Source organism: Aythya fuligula, chromosome 2 (genome assembly GCF_009819795.1).
Source record: "Aythya fuligula isolate bAytFul2 chromosome 2, bAytFul2.pri, whole genome shotgun sequence".
NCBI classification, from domain to species: Eukaryota; Metazoa; Chordata; class Aves; order Anseriformes; family Anatidae; genus Aythya; species Aythya fuligula.
This window is the reverse complement of record NC_045560.1, coordinates 111,748,936-111,766,412: the sequence shown is the minus strand read 5'-3', so window position 1 is coordinate 111,766,412 and position 17,477 is coordinate 111,748,936.

Below are 17,477 nucleotides of genomic sequence, written 5' to 3'. Positions count from 1 at the left end.
TTAATTTTAGGCTTAGTTGGACAAACGACTTTTCCCACCTAAGACTGACAAAATGTCTTACTGAGTTTTGAAAGGGGCAGAAGGAAAGCACAACCAAGAGTGTTTGTGTGCCACTTCCATACATGTCTCTGGGCATTTATCTTTTTATTGGAAAAACATTTTTCCTATGGTCTTCTAAAGCAAAAGAAAATAGTATTTTAATTTTAGGACTGGACTTAAATTCAAACATTGTACTTCCAAATGTGAGGTAGATTTCCAATATACACATTATTATAAGCTACTAATTTGCTGCTCTAGTATTCAGGTAAAGAAACAAAACCACACTGTATAAACAGGCAAGTGAGTGCATATTTCCAAGTAATAACATTTTGTAAGTCACCTTGGAAATCACCCAAAGGAATTGTAATATCCAAGCAATGGATTTAAGTCACTGTACATCCTTGCATTATAAACAAATAACAATTATGATATGTTCACCTTCTAAGATCTAAAGTTAGATACTCATCTATGAACTTGAAGAGCTGGAATGCTTTGTATAATAAAAATATCATTGGTTGTTATATTCTTTACATCCTTGTTGTTATATATGGAATGGAAATATATATATATGGAAATTCGTGTCGAGAAAGTGGTTGATATTAATAAAGAAGGGGGAGATTTGAGAGTGTGACCATGGGGGTCGGCAAGATCCGTGGTTAATGATAACATTAGACTCTTAACGATGAGGCCATCAGGAATGTAAAAGAGGGAACAAAGAAGGGTGATTCAGGAGACTCCATGCAGTCTCGGGTTGCTTGTTCTCCAGTCGTTAAGGCATGGAAGTTTCTGGGTGTTTGCTGTTGCTATTATATTCAAAGTTGTTTGACCAATGAAAAGTTGTTTTGAAAAGGACTGCTGTGGGGAGAAGGGTATAAGAGGGGAGCCTGCCCTCAAAATAAAAAGAAAAAAAAAAAAAAAAGAAAAGAAAAAAAAAAAAAAAAAAGAAAAGGCAACACGATGAAGTTATGTCATCAATAAAGAAGTAGAAAGAAGGAATGAAAAGCAACAGGCTGGCAGAACGGAGACCAGGCATATTGATCGCCTCATGAAGATGGGTTCAGCCGAAGTCAGCAAACTGCTCAGAGAAGCTCATACAGAAAGTCGCTGGAAACGGGCACAATGGAGATGGAAAGAAGCTCCAGCTGAGAGAAGCGGACCCACGCACACAACTGCCCCTCGCTGGTAAACGGTTGCACATTATGGGGAATCATACGTCCTTAGGAACAAAGACTGTCCTGGTAACCTTACAGCTTATTCTCTTTATTAACAGACAGTTTATGAGCCTGAAATATGGGACCAAATTGAGGTCAAGGTGTGCGACTCAGCAACTAAAGACGACAAGGTTGCAGCGGGATTGCTCGGCACCTGGTGAGCAATCTCTGAGGCCTTAAAGAGCCATGTGGGGCCACAGTCAGAAACGTGTGGTTTGCCAGTGAGGGAGCTGCGGGCTCCTTTACTGATCCGACTGCTACGCCATCGGCCCCTCTGCTGCTACAGCCATCGCAGGCTTTTGCTGTTCCGCCCCCTGCTGACCTGGACGTGCCTTTTGACCCAGGCCCTATTGGCCTTGAAAAGGAGATGGATATGCTTTTCTTCGATCCGGGAAGAACGGGATACATAAGGCCCGAAGGCCGAGTTGCTTGACAACTTAAAGCAAGACATATTGTTCAAAGGGAATGGAAAATGGATACTTGTTTGTAATCAAGAAAAGGAATGGAAAATTGAGACTGTTAAGTCATGGGACTTATAGGATTGTTTGTTTCCTTTTCTGATTGTACATATGTGCGGGTTTAGTATGTAAAAGCAATGTTCTGTATATTTAGAAATTTTGATGTTCATGTGTGCGTGTTGGTGGAGCATAGACTCCCCGCACACCCAGCGCTGTTTACTTGCCTTTTATACCTTTTATAAATATTACTAAATTCAGATTGAGTTGAGACTTCATTTATAACATTGTGTAAAAAATGCAGTCCACTGAAGTAATTTTAATTCTCACTGTTTGATGTCTCATCTGTATTTTATTTTTTTGCTTTCTTGCATAACAACAGTTTTGTCAGCAACCTCAATGATAATTGAATATTATTTTGGAAAGAAATATTTTATTTTATGCAGTTTATTCAATAAGCTTTGTTTTAGCATGTTTCAGAAGTACTCAGTTGTTTCTAAATTTTATCTGATGGGTTGAACTAAAAAGTTTCTTCTCCTTCAGTTTTTTTTTGTTGTTGCTGTTGTTTTTTTGTTTTTCAAAGAGAACATTTTACTAAAATTAATTGTAGGTCACAGTTAAAAAGTATGTATTAGATTATTTGGTAACACAGTTATGCACTGAGGCATTAGTGTATGAGCTCTTCTGTTGTAGTGCTTTGTCTGAGGAATCTGCTTCTAACTGAAAAACCCCCAGTACAGAAATGCAACTGATACCAAGTAGTGAGAAATTATGTGGTAGAAAAACATTTGTAAGAGAACTTCTTTTCAAATCTAAAGATGAAAAGGCAAGCTGAGACAATTTCCCCCTCTAAATAATTAATAATATTATTATTATATCCAGGATCTGTGTAAAAGGCTGAAGGCCTGTACAAGGAATGCAAGATTTATTTTTCTATTGCTGTTTATTTGAAATATGTACTGCCAGCTCTGGCTGATCTTTTTGACTAGCCAGGTTCAAAGGCTGCCTCCTCAGCTGATGGAGTTCAGTTCTACTTCATGCTAATAAAGCAAAATCCACAGAGACAAGGTGAGAATGTGGCTCACTAAGGAGAAAAGGGTGCAGTGTCGTCAGCTAAGCAGCAGGAAAGAAGAAAACAAAAACTATCCCATGAATAGGTTAAAAATAAGCATGCTCTTAGTTTCTGCTCAGTTTCAGTTGCTGAGAAGGGAAAATAAGGTTTCAGTTCTATTCACTGAGTTTCACCTCTTGTTTACAAGTGAAAACTAACTCGTTTATTGTTTTTCCCAGTGAAAGAGCTACTAGAATGAATGAGCACTTGAGAAATATCTGTTAGAACCTGTGCTGGGGAAATTTCAGTTTCAATTAAGCTTTTGTTTAGCTTTCTAAAACATGCAATGTCCTCAGAAGGTCAGAAAAATATCCCCTTCCTTTGCAATCGTTTCGCAATCTGTATTTTCTTGAGGCGTGCAATGCCCTCTGCTGGTGCGTAGATTTTATATCAAGTTAGAGCACAGGAAACACGGCCAAGTTAGATGCAAAGTTAACAGCTGGGAAAGCATCTTCTCTTGTTCTGTGATTTATACCTCAGTGACAGTGCTTTGCTAGCTATGTGCAGCCTGTGTAACCCTTGTGGCAAATGGCTGGGAGTAACAGTGAGGTTTTATTCAGTGCATCTTTAAAGAGGCACAAAGCCATTCCAGCCTTGCCATGGACTAGCTGTGCTGCCTTGGGAACATGTAAAACTCCTGTCAGTGCTGAAGAAGAATTAAAATCAGAATTATGCTATCATAAGACTAGAAAGAAATCACAGGCCTCATTAAGAAATTAAGGCTCATATTTCACAAAGAATAATCAGATGACAAAAAAAAAAAAGAAAAAAAGAAAAAGGATTTCTCCTGCTAATGTACATCAGTTGCCTATGGCCTATGTCTAGCATTTTTTCAGAGCTCATCTAAGCCTTCATCCTGGCAATTGAACGGCTCTGTTGCTGCTGGACATAATGAATTTTTATTTTTTTATTTATTAAACCTTGTTAACACTTCGTATACCAATACATTTATATAAAAAGAGCTGCTGTGAATCTGTCTCCATCTTTATTTAGCACATTCACAGAAACCCCACGGTGGAAACATTATATTTTATTCCAGCATATATTCATATTGGAAAAAGAATTTGCCTGGCAAGTGTTGGGAAGGTTTTCATTTGTATCTTTTATTTTTTGTAAAAGAAAGGATGAAAAAATTATTGAAAAAGTGCTGAATGAAGAATGGGCATAGACAACCTTCTTTCTCCACCCTTGCATCTCAATCCCATTTCCTTTGGAAAACTGGGAAGTGGAGCTAGTCAGGGAAAAGTAAAGAAAAAATATATATGAAGTGGGAATTGGAAATGGACTTCAAGTTGCAAGTAAAGATCTTGTCTCTGCCCATTTTATTCCTGTGATGTTCCAAAAGACAAGGGCTCTCGATCAATATCAATGAGAAAGTAGGGATATACTGGATAGATACATTATTAAATTTTCTTGGCCCCATTCAAAACAAAACAAAACAAAACAAAACTATTTATATATAGCTTTATAAATCTACTGGCTTTTTAACAAAGAAGTCACTTTTCTATGTCAAAGACCATCAGTCTTAAAACATTCTAACCTTCACGCCCAAGACAAGACACAAAGTATAAACCAGACATAAAAGAAAAGAAAAAGAAAATATTACTTACAGGATTGCAGCAAAAGAGAAAGAGCTGATGCACAAGACTTTTTGAAAATTCAGAGACACTATTTTGTTTCACTTCAGCTGTATTTAAATACTACTGGTGCTGAAAGGTGTTGAGATTATCCAGCATAAACCGATCTAGACATTAAAGAAATTTTTTGCCTTTGGTCAGATTGCTTGTGACAGTGCTGTGTGTTGCAAAGGGCTGATTGTGAAATCAGGCGAACAACAATAATTCAGAAAGTTCATTTGAACATGACAGAGCTGACTGGAGGCTCATTATAAATACCAGCTTCATGTAAGGAAAAGCAGGGGGAATTGACTTCAGTATCCCCAGCTGGTATTATTCCTGGGGGAGAGACACATACACACACGCACACGTGGTCAAAATAAATAAATAAAATACTTGCTTGCGAAAGGTCAAATTTGTTTCCCCTACAAACATTTTTTAATTGAAAATGATTAAAACAAATAAAACAAAACATTCCAGTTGTTTCAACTTCGACATCTATTTGACTGAAAACCATTCTACACATTCAAACAAAAATCTTATTTTAGGTTATGGCTGTTCTATTCTTGGGAATGACCTGTCCATGCCTTTAAGACCTCATCTATTATTTATATGATTCATATAGAAGCATGTTTTGGCAGTTCACCTGAGATATGCTAATTAGATGAGAAAGCTATTGTCCATTTTTAAGTGTTTGCCTGCACTAAAGTCTTAAGCCAGCTCTTTTCCAATTAGTGCAGATATCTTCCCCCACATAACGTATCTTCACATATGGGTACAAGTTGTGGGTTTTGTTTATTTCTTTCTTTTCTTTGTGGGACACAAGTTCATTCTGACTGCTCTCAACTGAGTAAAACCTGCATTACCTTGAGGAAGAGGCTGAGACAATGTACCAGTTCAGAACTAGTGCAGAGTAAGCATTCACCACCCTGAAGCTGCCACACATTCTCCACACACTGCAATTGGATAGTTACTTCTCTTACTGAAGGTTAGCACAGTAACACTGGACTATGTTTTCTTCCTATTAGAAACATTCAGTACTTATGGAAATGTATATATAAACATCAAGTAAAAGATGTAGTGAATGATCCATCCAATGTGGTCTGAAACCATGAACACCAGATGTAGGGATGAGACAAGAGGATCTAGAACTTCATACCTGCAAACATCAGCAGAAGCTGCCAAGAGATGTATTTTAAGACATGCAGTACTACCTACCTCAGGTATGAGGCCCCAGAAATTGAATACATGTCCTCCAGAATTATGTGTCTGCCATTTGGTATGGCAATCTGAACAGGGTCTGAAAAATCACAAGGCTACTTTTTTTTTTTTTTTTTTTTTTTTTTTTTTGAGGGGGGGTAAAAGTAGTGAGGGACAGGCAGGACAATGTCAGATTGACTCTATGGTAAATCCCATAGTCAAAGCTAATCCTAATAAAAATGAGAGTTCAGGAAAGGCAAGGGGAAATGACACACATTACAATTCTAATAAATAATTGCCATATAGATTCTATTTTGTGGCTTACAAACTTCTGAGGGACAGGTCATTTATTTGTTGGAGATACTGCTTGCATTTATCTGACATTCTGTCCCTGAATAATTTCTCAGTTTCTCAAACAGTATTGTATTGATTACCTTTCACTTTTTATTGTATGTTCCTTAAAGAACAAATCACCCAGAGTGCATTAAGGAGTAAACTGACTTTCAATTATATGCCTTTTTGTTATGCTAGGTGTTTTGAATTAGTGGCATATCAGTTTGAGAAGTGTATACAGCTTTGTCTATTAATGTACTTCCATAATATCTAAAAAAAAAACGGGAGCTGCGGTCTTGGAAAAAATAGTAAATCAGCTGAGATGTAACTATTCATTCTACAGAGAATTTCATTGAAATAAAAGGCGATTAAGTTAATTGAGTGAGGTCAGACACTATTGAAGCAATCTATATTTCTTTAAAGCAAAACAGTATGCAAATCATATATGTAAAACAAAGAGAAACAAAGTGCTAATTTAAATCAATCCTGAACAACAACAAAAAGTACAATGTGAAGCAAATTAAGAGAATTGTAGTTGATCTACAAAGCTTAAAAATAAAAGGGGGGAAGGGAGGAGGGGGCTGGGTTGAGGGATCAGACTGTATCCTGGAACAGGTTAAGGTCAGCCAGGCTGAAAGTGATATGAAAGGAAAAACCAGAATCATATAACATACTATATATGGTGAACTGTACTTCAGGCACAAAACCTGAAGTGTGGGAAGACAATATTCCTTTATTCAGTTTAATATATTTATTACTACACAAGTCCTATCCATTCCTCAACCCCTGTTTGTTTTCTCTTCCTCAACTAGTTGATGTGGGAAGTGATGGCCCTTGCTATTGGGGCTTTCAGCTCATCATGAGAGGACAGGAGACATGAAAAGTACCAACACCGTAATCAAGGACCAGTGGTCTGCCAGAGAACATGCTTTGGTCAGGATTAAGCTTTAGGATTATGCAGCATCCTAAAACCAATTTTGTACTTATGCAACACCTGAAACTACCCAGGACCTCAGAGAATTCTCCTGGAGGCAATGTTAAGGCACATGCAGGACAAGGAGGTGATCTGGGACAGCCAGCATGGCTTCACTGGGGGTAAATTGTTCCTGACCAATCTGGTGGCCTTCTGTGATGGAGTAACTGCATTAGTCAACAAGGGAAGACTGACTGATGTCATCTACTTGGACTTCTGTAAGGCCTTTGATACGGTCCCACATGACATCCTCATCTCTAAATTGGAAAGATATGGATTTGAAGGGTGGACCATCCAGTGGATCAGGAATTGGCTCAATGGTTGCATCCAGAGACTGGTGGTCAATGGCTTTTATGTCCAGGTGGAGATCAGTGATGAGCCTCAGGGCTCTGTTTTGGGACTGGTGCTTTTTGATATCTTCATCATTGACATAGACGATGGGATTGAGTGCACCCTCAGCAAGTTTGCAGATGACACCTGAGCAGTGCAGTTGATACCAAAGAAGGAAGAGATGTCATCCAAAGGGACCTGGATAGGCTGGAGAAGTGGGCCCATATAAACTGCATGAAGTTCAACAAGTCCAAGTGCAAGGTGCTGCACCTGAGTCAGTGCAATCCCAGACATGAGCACAGTCTTGGTGAGGAATTTACTGAGAACAGCCCTGTGGAGAGAGACTTGGGGCTTCTGGTGGCTGCATCACCAGAGGAGTGGCCAGCAGGGTGAGGGAGGTGATTGTCTCCCTCTGGACAATCCCCAGATCTGGACAAGCCCCAGCTGGAGAAGTTATCTAGTCATCTAAGAAACAGATGAGTTGGATTCTAACTAAATGTCTAACTAAACCCTTAGGCTACAGCTATAGGTCTCTAATCCCCAAAACTCACACAAAAATTCCTGAGCTCATTGTAAGCTGATGATAATCGGGATTAATGACTAGCACTGAATACAGAAAAGGGGCTTATAAAAAAGATGGAGAGCAACTCTTTGCTCAATCTGATAATGACAGGATAAGGGGGAAGGGTTTTAAACTAAAAGAGGGGAGATTTAGATTAGAGATTAGGAGGAAATTCTTCACTCAGAGGGTGGTGAGGCACTAGAATGGGTTGCCCAGAGAAGTTGTGGATGCCCCATCCTGGTGTTCTAGACCAGTCTGGATGTGTCTGTGGGCAACCTGATCTAGTGGTTGGCCTATGGCAGGGGGATTGGAGTTAGATGCTCTTTAAGGTCCCTTCCAACCTGAGACATTCTATGATTTTATTCTGTGAATGTGCGATGTGGGTTCTCAGCCTGTCTTCCCAGGCTGATGTTTCTTCTTCAGCTGCTAACTGCACTACATCCCAGCTGGTGACAGAATGGAGGAGGAAGATGAATCATTTGGATTCTACTGCCACAGAGTGACTTATCTCTGACACAACTGATGTGTTCACCAAGAGATGTAGCCTTCATCCCCCGCTACATGACTGTTTCCCAACTCAAGGCCTCCACCTCCTGTGAGCATCATCTTTGGCAAACACAGTCCGCTGCACCCCAAGCTGATTATTGGTAAGATAACTGAAAATTCATTAATCCCTAAAGACTTTGTTTATGCAGTTCATCATATTGATTTTTTTTTCCAATCTCCTGTAGTAGCTGCTGAGCAGACCTACGTGACTAATCACAAAAGCAGAACTGCAAAACTTACTGTTCAACTTGTGCTCCTTAGTTGTTTCCCATCTGCTCAGCTCTGTGTAAACAGCACATGCTGATGAACATATGGCTCAGGCAGAGTGAAACTAGAAGGTGGGAGAATACCCTAGCAGAGCAAAGAGCTTCCTACACTAGAGCTGGTTGAGCCTTGGGAAGACAAAAATCCTAATTGTTTACTCATTTACCAATAAAACATTTTGTTTACTTGTATATCAAAACAGTTGCCTTTTTTTTTTTTTTCTCCTTTTTTTTTTTTTTTATTTTTGGTTAAAAAGCAAAAATCTACATGAAATGTAGATAGAAGGCTAAGGCTTTTAAATGACAGCATCTTTTACCATAGGTGCAGACTGGCTGATTGGCCTAGAGATTCTCTTTTAGTACATTGTCCAAGCCCTGTGCAAACTTGCACACTGTTCCAGCACTTCCAGCAGTGATGTCTTGTGCCGGCTCAGAAATTATGTCCCATTAATGTGTCATGGGCAAGGGGTAAGTGTGCAACAATATGTATATACGTATAGTTTATATGTATGCATAGTTTACATGTATAGTTTGTATGTGTAATTTACCAGACCTCCTGGTGGTTTTTCACCTTGATCAGCATGCCACACATATTAACTTCATTAGAAGACCACTAGGTGGCAATTTAGCAGCCCTATTTTAAATGTTTAATATATTCCTTTTCTTTATTGCATCAGACACCAATTGATGAATGACAAACTAAACAAAGTTCTGAAAAGTCTGTTTTGGCTGTTCCTGCTAAATTTACTGAAGTGTTTGTTCTTACTGCACCCTCCTTCCTACCCCCAGATGTTCATTAAATTCAGTGAGTGCCTCTGAACACAGCAGTGAAAATCCCCAGCCAGTTGGCAGGACAGGGAATTTTTATTGTGGAAAACAGGAGTCTTTCAAACTATTAACGTATACTTTACATTGCAGGCTATATATGAGCCCTGAGAGGAAGCTGACCCTGCCTGCAGCCATATCTATATGATCATGAAGTAGTTATATGCTTTAATGGGATGTGAATTTATACAGATGCACACCTAAAATGGCAGGGGAGTTGCTGTGGCCCTTATGTATATCTACTAAATGGCTCTATGGTAACCCCCCTCCCCCTCCTTCTACTAACCAAAGAACAGAAAGCTGGTATGAACTACTTTCATAGAAATTCAAAACTTTTTTTTCCAAAGAAACAATGATTTTATGGTTGTCTGAGAGGATTGTATTGCTGCAGAAAGCACTCCACTCTGTTTAGATGACTAGCATCTAAACAGAGAAAGGGAAGTGACCAATTCAAGTACATATGTATGCAAAAGTACATTATTACAAATACTTGATAACTTATAGGGAGAATGCATAACCTGTATAAGAAAACATAGATGAGCTGCATAGAACTCGGCTGCATAGAACATGTACTCAGCTCTGGTGAGGTCGCACCTTGAGTACTGTGTTTGAGTCTAGAGAAGGGCAACGAAGCTGGTGAGGGGTCTGGAGAACAAGTCCTACGAGGAGCAGCTGAGGGAGCTGGGATTGTTCAGTCTGGAAAAGAAGAGGCTCGGGGCAACCTTATCGCACCTTAAAGGAGGCTGTAGCGAGGTGGGGGTTGGTCTGTTCTCCTATGTGCCTGGTGACAGGACGAGGGGGAATCGGCTAAAGTTGCGCCAGGGGAGGTTTAGGTTGGATATTAGGAAGAACTTCTTTACCAAAAGGGTTGTTAGGCATTGGAATGGGCTGCCCAGGGAAGTGGTGGAGTCACCACCCCTGTAGGTCTTTAAAAGACATTTAGATGTAGAGCTTAGGGATATGGTTTAATGGAGGACTTGTTAGTGTTAGGTCGGAGGTTGGACTCATTGGTCTTGGAGGTCTCTTCCGACCTGGATGATTCTGTGATTCTGTGAACAACTATGTTTTGATTGTATACCCCTATAAACTTTTGGTTAATATTGATCTTTAGTCTCTTGCTTTTGAGTAGATGGATTTATGGGTTTTGCTTATCTGTGAAGTAATGCTCAAGTGACTGATCCCAGAACTTTTGTGAAAAGTATTTTTAGCAGCACCCACGGTTTATGATTCAATAAGGAGACATACAAAGTATTCTTTTTTAGTGATCTCAAGTGACACACACTAAAAGCAGTCAGCTTTTGATGTGCTAACATTTGTTCCCATAAAAAAAAAAAAAAAAAAAAAGGCAATAGCATATTGTAAAATTTCAGCCTTCAGATGCTAAAAATATGAAGAAATGGAAGAAAAGAATTGCTTGAAGTCAGAAATCAACAACACAATATGCAGTGCTTCTGTAGCTTCAAAGCAGGCTGACTCAGAAGCTAATGTTTTGGTAGAAAAGGTCAAGATGAAAATGGTTTATGATTCCCAGTGATCTTTATATTAAGTGACTCTTTGGTCTCCAATTACGTAGCTGCTACTTGATGAAAAAAAATCAACCAGTCTGTTAATATCAGAAAATACTGCAAGCGAGCATAGCCTATAATTGCAGGGAGTGAGATGGGGGAGAAAAGAATAAAAATGGGTTAAAAATAATGAAAGATTTTGTGAAGACTGCCTCAATCCAGAAGAAAAATAGAGCAAAGGATGTTGCAGGATAACACAGTAAGAGGAGTCAAATTTGTCAAGAACTAACAGTATGAATAATAGAGAGATTGATACCGACAAAGCATTTCTTTCGTCTGGGTCCTCTTTCTATTGTGTCTTTCATCTATAAAGAAGATGTGATGGGGATTCTCACTTAGGGTAAGAATAGCTTAGCATTAAAAAAGGTTAGCTGAAGTGGGCACAGAGCTAAGAAGGGAAGATAGTTGTTTCTAAACCAGCTAGGAGTAAAGGAAATTTATTTCTTCTTTCATTTATCCCAGTTTGAGAACTACATTCCTGCTTGTTAATATTAATGAATATGAATATGAATGAATTAATGGGAAAAAAATAGGATTTATTGGAGTAAGAGGGTTTGAATAGATCAGAAACTGAAAGAGATTTTAAGGTTCCTAAGTCCCATTTTTGGACAGCTCAAGACTTTGAAAGGAAGAAGAGTTGTGAAGCTGCTTTTCATACTGTCACTGATAAACAGCTGTTGTTTTCATATTTGTTTATATCTCATAGACACAACCTGCTAGAAATCCCAGTGCAATAAACCAAAGATGCATGTTTATGGAAAGGTACTGAAGTCCTAAAAGATTTTATAGCATGTTTAGGTGTTTTACTACTGACATTGTTCTACAAATGTACTTTTCTTATTCTTCTCTAACTAGGAGGCTCAATTAGTAGCATCCAGTAACAACCAATTGGAGCAATAGCCCATGACTGATGTGGACACCGTAGCTCTCACTCTGCTGGCTAGACGTGACTGTTACCAGTGCACATGCTTACCTCATTCTTCAAAGGCTATTATAGATTTCTTTGCAAGACTGCTTTCCAAGCTCTTTTTTTTTTTTTTTTTTTTTTTTTTTAATAGCCTTTTGTTCTTTGTGCTTTGAAGCTTACAGAAGCCCTATGATTTGATATTGTTAAAAGTCCTCCCTCCCCTTTGTTTTTTTGTAGTTTAAGAGAAAAAAAGAAGGCACACAGATTATCTCCCAGGGTTTGGTTAGGCAACAGGTACAGGAAACCTGAACTAAAGGAGTAAAGATCTCTAACCAAGGCTTTCCTTGTTTGACACTCTTTCTTCAAGTGAAGTAGTTGCAAAATACACTTGAAAAGGCTCATAATGGAAATATTTTTTAGATTAGAAAAAAAAAATCAATGAAAGCATAAGAAGTAGTTTCAGTTGTTTGTTTCCTATGTCCAAACTGAGAAGCTTCATGTTCCATTGATAATCAGCAGCAGCAGGAATTTACTCACCACAAAATAAAAATCGTTAAAAAAATGTTTTTATCCCAGACAAAAAAAAAAAAAAAAAAAAAAAAAAAGTGTTGTAAAACACTTTTTTTCTTTCATTTATTTTTACTTTTTTTTTTTTAGGTAATAATATTAAAAAAATCACATAAAATGCTTTCTTTAACAGAATTTTAAACAGTTTCATAACATCCTTTTGAAAATATAATAATTTTCCAAACACTCTTTTCTGCCTTTAAGCCAAGGCAAGTCAGTATATGCAGGCATTTCAACACATGTATCTTTAAATTTTCCAATTTTAACTCATTTTTACAGCAATTGCTATGTTATATGTTCTGTTTTTTTTTTTTTTTGCTGTATTATTTATTTTATTTAAGTCAAAAAGAAATGGCCAACCAACAGCCACTTCTGCTCTCTATCTGAAACTCTCCCAAATCTCTCAAATATACTGTTATTTAAATAACGTACTTAAAACATTAAACAAAGAATATCCTTTATAATGAAATTAAAGGCTATAGAGTAATTGTTTTTATCATTACTTTCTTTCTTTCCTTTTTTTTTTCTTTCCTATTTTTCCAATTTATACCAGTTGTCTTCCTACTTTATAGCTGTCTTTTATCTTCCAGCAATGGCACCCACCATCTGACTTATGATCACTCTGCGGGAAGTCATTGAGTGACACAATAGAGTTAATGAATTGGTTTTTCACCTCCAAAAACCTGATCTAAATACTAGCCTGAGATAATGAGCATGATGGAGTTCAGTAATGTCAGCAGAGTATTAACTTCTGTTTAAAGGAAGAACAAGCACTGGCAGGAAAATGGATTTTAAGAGATATTTGGAGCAATTGCACCTGCATGCATTATGGCAACTCTAGCCTTCCTTCATTAGACTCATATTCACATTATCTCTTTGCCATTTGAATAGAATTTGGCAGGGTTTTATCTGCAGAGCATATCATCTATCAGGGATCTTTCTAGATATTTAAGTTCCCTACCACTGTAATATCTAAGCAGCACACTTACAGTACCTGGCAGTTCAATCTCAGGATATCTCTATGTACAGAGTCAGAAAGGAACACTTAATCAACCAATAGTAACATTTCTCATCACATACATAAATAATGGCAATATATTTCAGAAAAACAGAAGTACTGTAATCTGGCAAGCACTAGGCTAACTGTAGAAGCCTGCAGGACTGAGTGCTCTTTGCAGTGCAGAAAGGCCAAATACAGTTTATTTCACTATGGATCTCTGTCCTTGCTGAAGGTGGATTGCTGGGATATACTATATGCCTTTAAGAGCTACAAGGCTAACTCTCTCATGCTAGTAAGAGGTCAGCAACACCTTTTCCAGCTCTTCATTAGTGCAGAAGTTTAGTGCACCAGTATGCCCATAGATCACAGCTGAAGAAACTGCAAAGCATGTGATCTTGTACAACTTCTCCTATCCAAATGTAATAAGTATCAATCACAACCAAATAAAAATATTTTTGATTTTCCAAGTTCCATAACTAATTAAATAAATAAAAATCTTCATCCCTCCCAGAAAAAAAAAAAAAAAAAATCCAAGAAGAAGGTTCATTTCTAGAATCAAAAACATGCTACAGACTGTCAAACCATCTGGCCAAAGAAAACAAAAAATATTCAAGTTCGTTGGCATGTTTACGTCTTTGTTCCAGCTTCCTCTCTTTATTGTTTAGAGCACATCTCTTCTGCACTCTCATGGGTGACTTTTTTTCAGTTCCAAACAGAAAGCATTTCTCATTCTTAGTGGAGTACACACTGGGAGAAAAACTCATTGAGAGCAGTCCTGCTGAGAGATACTTGGGGGTTCTGGTGTATGAAAGGCTTGACATGAGCCAGCAGTGAGCACTTGCAGCCCCGAAGGCCAACTGCATCCTGAGTTGCATCAAAAGACTGGCCAGCAGGGTGAGGGAGGTTATTTTCCACCTCTACTTTGCCTTTGTGAAGCCCCAGCTGGAGTGCTGTGTACAGGTTTGGGACCCCCAGAACAAGAAAGATGTGGACCCATTAAAGTGAGCCCAGAGGAGGGCTACAGAGATGATCATAGGGCTGGAGCACCTCTCCTCTGAAGAAAGGCTGAGAGAGCTGGGAATGTTCTGCCTGAAGAAGAGAAGGCTCCAGGGAAACCTCATTGTGGCCTTCCAATGCTATAAAAAGGATGGAGAAGAACTTGGGTAGAGTAAAGGGCAAGGACAAGGGGTAATAGTCTTAAACTAAAAAAGGATAGATTTAGCCTAGAGATTAGGAGGAAATTTTTCACTGTAAGGGCGGTGAAGCACTGGCACAAGTTGCCAAGTTATGGATGCCCCATCCCTGGAGGTGTTCAAGGCCAGGCTGGATGGGGCTTTGAGCAACCTGATCTAGTGGGTGTCATATCCAGCTATGGCAGGGAGGTTGGAACCAGGTGATCTTTAAAGTCCCTTCCAACCCAAGCCATTCTATGATTCTTATCACAAATTCATGATGGGCCAATAGCTATGCTGGTCCACTGATGTAGATACATATCTTAAGGCTATTTCAAAAAATGTAATATCTGACATAAAAAGATCCATATGCACTCACCTACTTCCAAACTTACACACACTTGCCCAAACAGTAAAGATTCTTTAGTTGTCACTTAAGATAGCATTTCCTCTGAAAAACAGCAGCAAAATGACAGATTGTCATGTCTGTCAGTTATTCTCAATCTGCACTTTTGATTTTACTTCTAGAAACATAGAAAATAAAAAGACAGAACAGCTGGATTTCAATGAGCAATGGGGAAGGCTGCATCCTCTTAGCTGGAGCTACAAAACAAACACCTGAGCAGTAGTCCCCAGAACTCATCACCAGCAAGAGAAAGAGGCCCAAACAAGTAAAAGCCTAAAGCAACAGCAACAGAAGCCCCTTCCTCACTTTTATCTCCACAGAATTTATTTCCGTGTGTACTTAACATATCTTCAGAGAGAAGCTCTACTCTTCCTACATGCTCCACAAAACTGTTCAACAGATCCAAATTGTCAGAGCTGATAGGGTGGCTGTCCTGTTGCCTTTGCTTTGATTTCTTTCCCTTACAAAACAAAAATCAAGCTTTCACCTCAATATGCAACAAAATCAGATATTTACAAACTAGCCACTGAAACTTCTCAAGGTATTGAAAAAGAGAATAACCTAAGGAAAACAGGATTTTAGTATAGTGAAACTGTTTGTACCACTCTGTTTACACAAAATAAACCCCACTATATTCACCTCTTGCCACATAAGGTTTATGGTTTTCTAAGTGGCAACAGCTTCTGAGTAATTAAATCCCTGAACATTCATTGACGCTTTACACTCTTCTGTGGACTAATAGTGTTTATACATTAACCATTTTTTTTATCTCTCTTATTTTAGTCTTCCAATCCTAGCAAAATATATCTATTGACTTGTATGGCTTGTACAGTAGGCAGAGTGTAAACTGTTTATAGGCTGGTCTATTTTGTCTTAACCTTTGTCAACTTTTCCCTTTCTTCATGTTCTTGTTTTGTTTTTTGATTCATCCCTAACAATAGTCTGCAAAGATATAGTTTTAGTACAGCTTTGTCCTCCTCATGCCCTCTCCTTCCTTCCCTTCAGCAGCTGTCTGCAAATCCCACCAAGCAGCTGCTGAGACCTTTACATTTCACATGTTCATACCCAAGCTTATCTGAACCCAGTCTATGCCTGTCTTCAATCAAAAGTTAATTTTAAACTTAAACAGATGTTTGTCTGCAGTGTTTGCACAGTTGATGTATTTAAAAGGCAAACGTTCTCTCTCTTGGCCTTTGCTATTCTGGATTATACAAACCAAATTCTCTTCAGGTGTGACTGATGTGGGAAAGGTGGTTTTGCTTGGTTGGTGCCCAAGCCAGATGAACCCCTGGTAGACCTGTATGTGAAGTCTGTCTGATTGCTGTGCGTGTTCATGCTTTGTGCTGTCCTATGGTATTCAGTGCCTCAGGGCCTATCTACAACAGCAAGGATCAGTCCAGGCCCACATCTGTACTGGGTCAGGTATGTGGCTTTCAGTCTTGGACGGCCCTGTTGTGACTAGAGCACAGGTGGAGAGAATGTTCCTCAAGTTGTAAGGTAGAAACTCAGTCTCTTTTCAGAAACAGCCTACAGTCTCTAATTTACCATGACTTTCCTGCATCTGATCCACATGAAGTTAACCTTTCCAAACATAAATTTTAAACAGATGAGCTCTCTGTTCATGGTTAAGTTAGTTTTTAGGGCTGTCTCCTTACACTCAATAAAGCTGAACTGGTTTCTGATATGTTTGAAAGTTTTATTCATTTGTTTGCCTTAAACTGAGATTATACACTGTAGCACTCAATTTTGGTGTCTTGCCGCTCTGGTATAATCCAGGATTTACTCACAAACTTCATGAGTATGCACCACCAAAATGCTGAGTGTGGCATACATCCCAGTGTCTTCTGCACCAGGGTATTGTGCCTTTTGGAACCTGCAGACATGTGAGAAGAGAGCTTAAAAAACTTGCATGACCACAGTTCAGGAATCATTGCTTATGAGCACATATGTCTGGGGGGAAAGGAGGAATGCAAGGATACTTGAAAAGGAGTTATCTTCTACTTTTACTGTCTGCCTGGCAATGCTGTTAACTCCCTTTGCCCTACAGTCCAGCTCCATCTGAGAAAGAAGCTCTGAGATGTGCCAGTGTGTACTGTTATGGTACAACTGCTAAGCTACTTTAAGCTTTGGTGTATTTTTAGACTTCAGGTGGCAGTCTTTAATTATCTTATTTTAGTTAAAAATTTTATCATTGTGATAAGCTTTAGGTGAGTTTAATGGGTATAGGGGGTGTTCTGATAATTTCGTTCGTAAGTGTGTGTATGGCAAGACAGCAGAAGGCAAGCTACTTGGCCTCAGCCTAGCTGCAGTAGGCCTCCTCCTCCTGGAGATAACACCTTCCTCAAAAACTCCTGGACATGCCCTCCTCCGAGGGAGGCGTCCCATGTGAAGGACAG